The sequence below is a fragment of the Neomonachus schauinslandi genome, chromosome 15, assembly GCF_002201575.2.
Source record: "Neomonachus schauinslandi chromosome 15, ASM220157v2, whole genome shotgun sequence".
NCBI classification, from domain to species: Eukaryota; Metazoa; Chordata; class Mammalia; order Carnivora; family Phocidae; genus Neomonachus; species Neomonachus schauinslandi.
Window position 1 is genome coordinate 55,152,475 of NC_058417.1, and position 2,671 is coordinate 55,155,145.

Sequence of the window (2,671 nt, forward strand, 5' to 3'; positions counted from 1 at the left end):
AAGGAGTAGCTAATTATTATAAAATGAGGTAAAAATTGCTGAAGTTTTAAAAATGAATCTAACAGGTAAATGAACAAAACACATTAAAAATATATATATATTTTTTGAATTTATTCATTTGAGACACAGAGATAGAGCATGAGCAGGGGGAGAAGCAGAGGGAGGGGGAGAAGCAGACTCCCCGCTGAGCAGGCAGCCCGATGCGGGGCTCGATCCCAGGACCCTGGGATCATGACCTGAGCCGAAGGCAGACACTTAACCATCTGAGCCACCCAGGCGCCCCACCAAAAATTTTTTTTAAAGATTTTATTTTTATTTATATGAGCAGAGGGAGAGGGAGCAGACGCCCCGCTGAGCAGGGAGCCTGATGCGGGACTCGATCCCAGGACTCCAGGATCATGACCCGAGCCAAAGGCAGACGCTTAACCAACTGAGCCACCCAGGTGCCCCCCAAAATACATTTAAACAACAACAGCAACAATACACATTTACCAGAGGAGGATTTTTGCTAGCATTTTCTTAGAAGATGCAATGCAAAAAAAAAAAAGAAAGAAAAAGGGACATGTAAGCCATTCTGTAGTAGCAGGCTGCCATCTGTCCTAGAGCAGACATCATTCCTCACGTGTGTCTGGGGATGCAGCATAACTATCTGGGGGGTGTTTAAATGGACTCGTTCACTTTCCTCCATAAGAGCTTGCATTACAAATTCTATTTTTTAAGATTTTATTTATTTGACAGAGACACAGTGAGAGAGGAAACACAAGCAGGGGGAGTGGGAGAGGGAGAAGCAGGCTTCCCGCAGAGCAGGGAGCTCGATGCGGGGCTCGATCCCAGGACCCTGGGATCATGACCTGAGCCAAAGGCAGACGCTTAATAATTGAGCCACCCAGGTGCCCCTACAAATTCTTTCTAATTGACATATAATTCAGAAATCATGAAATTCACCATTTTAAAGTGTACAATTTAGTGTTTCTTTTTTAGTATATTCATGAGGTTGTGCAGAGAAGCACCATGATCTAATTCTAGAACATTCTCATCACCCCAGAAAGAAGCCCCATGCCTTTTAGCAGTCATTCTCCATTGTCTGGCCTGGCGTTGGCAAACACCAGTCTGCTTTCTGTCTCTATGGATTTGCCTGTTTAGACGTTTCTTATGAATGGGAGAGCTCACTTTTACCTGTGATATTTAACTGTAAGAAGGATGAGTTTTACGGCAAGGTAAATTCAGCCAAGAGGACAGATAATACCTTGTTTTCTATTGTTTTTTTTTTAAAGACCGTTTAGAAGTTTGGAGATTTTTATAGTTGGCTTACAAATTTGAAGAAATTCAGTGGAGTGTGATTTTCAGACTTGATGGCACATGTCCTGCAGGGAGTCAGGAAGCTGTGTAGTCAGCTAGAATCCTTAGAGAAATGTCATTTGTGTGGAGCACTAAACTCTTTTGTTCCAGGTTGCGTAAAGTTTTGGTTTTCTTTCTCGAAGTTGACATAAACCCAGTTGTTTGTTGATCCTATATAAATAATTTGTAAATGCTACTGCAGAATTAATACAAGTGATTTTATTGACTCTTTAAGCACGTGACTGCTTACCCAGGTGTATTAGTTTCCTGTCATGGTATAATCATAGATTACCCCAAAACTTAGCCACTTAAAATGACACACACTTACCGTGTTACAGTCTCCGTGGGTCAGGAATCGGCGTGGCTAGGCTGGGTCCTTGGCTCAGGGTCTGTCACAAGGCTGGGTTGGGCTTAACTGGGGAAGGACCCACTGCTCAGCTCACTCTTGCAGGAGTCAGCTCCTCGGAAGCTCCTGGATAAGAATCTTTGTTTCTCATGACTGTTGGCCAAAGGCCACCCTCTGTTTCTTGTTACATGGAGCTGTCCTCAGGGCAGCTCACAACGTGGGAGCTGTCTTCATCAGAGAAAGCAAGTAAGAAGAGCCAGAGAATGGTAGCAAGACAGAATTCACAGTCTTTTGTTACTTAATCTCAAAAGTGACATCCCATCACTTGTGCTGTATTCTTTTTGTTAGACGCAAGTCAGTAGTTCTGGATGGTATTCCACAAGGGGTGAGTACCAGGAGTCAGGGATCCTCTGGACCATCTTACGAGGCTGCTTATCACACCAGGCTTAAACTCCCTTGCATTTAAGCTCACACTGGGTAGGCCCTGCATTCCCACATCACACCTCCTGGGCTCTCACTCCATTTGCTCATAATGGATCTGCAAAACGAGGCTGGTAGAAGTTAAGTAGCTTCTGTAAATGACACAGAATACTTCCCTCCAAGAAAGCCATAGCATCTCAAGTTCCCTGGGGGGATTCCTAGTAAGTCGTGTCAAGAAGGAAATGAAATAGGGTGTGGTGCATAGTCAGGAACATGACTTCCGGGCTGCATCCAACCGATATGTGCAATCATACTCATTTGAAATTCTGTACTCACATTGTGTTTTCCGGGGTTTTGTTTTTACTTGGTTTTTTATGTCTATGAATAGTGTCGATCCTGGTGGGCTCTTCAGATGACTGGTAACATTAAGCTCATCTTTTAAATTTTTTTCATATTTGAGTTAAAAAGGAAATGTGACAATGAAATAAAGAGTTTAATTTTTATACTTGTCTCATACACTCTGTCAAATAATTTTATCTTCACATCTGTGCGTAGTAAAAGTCTTAG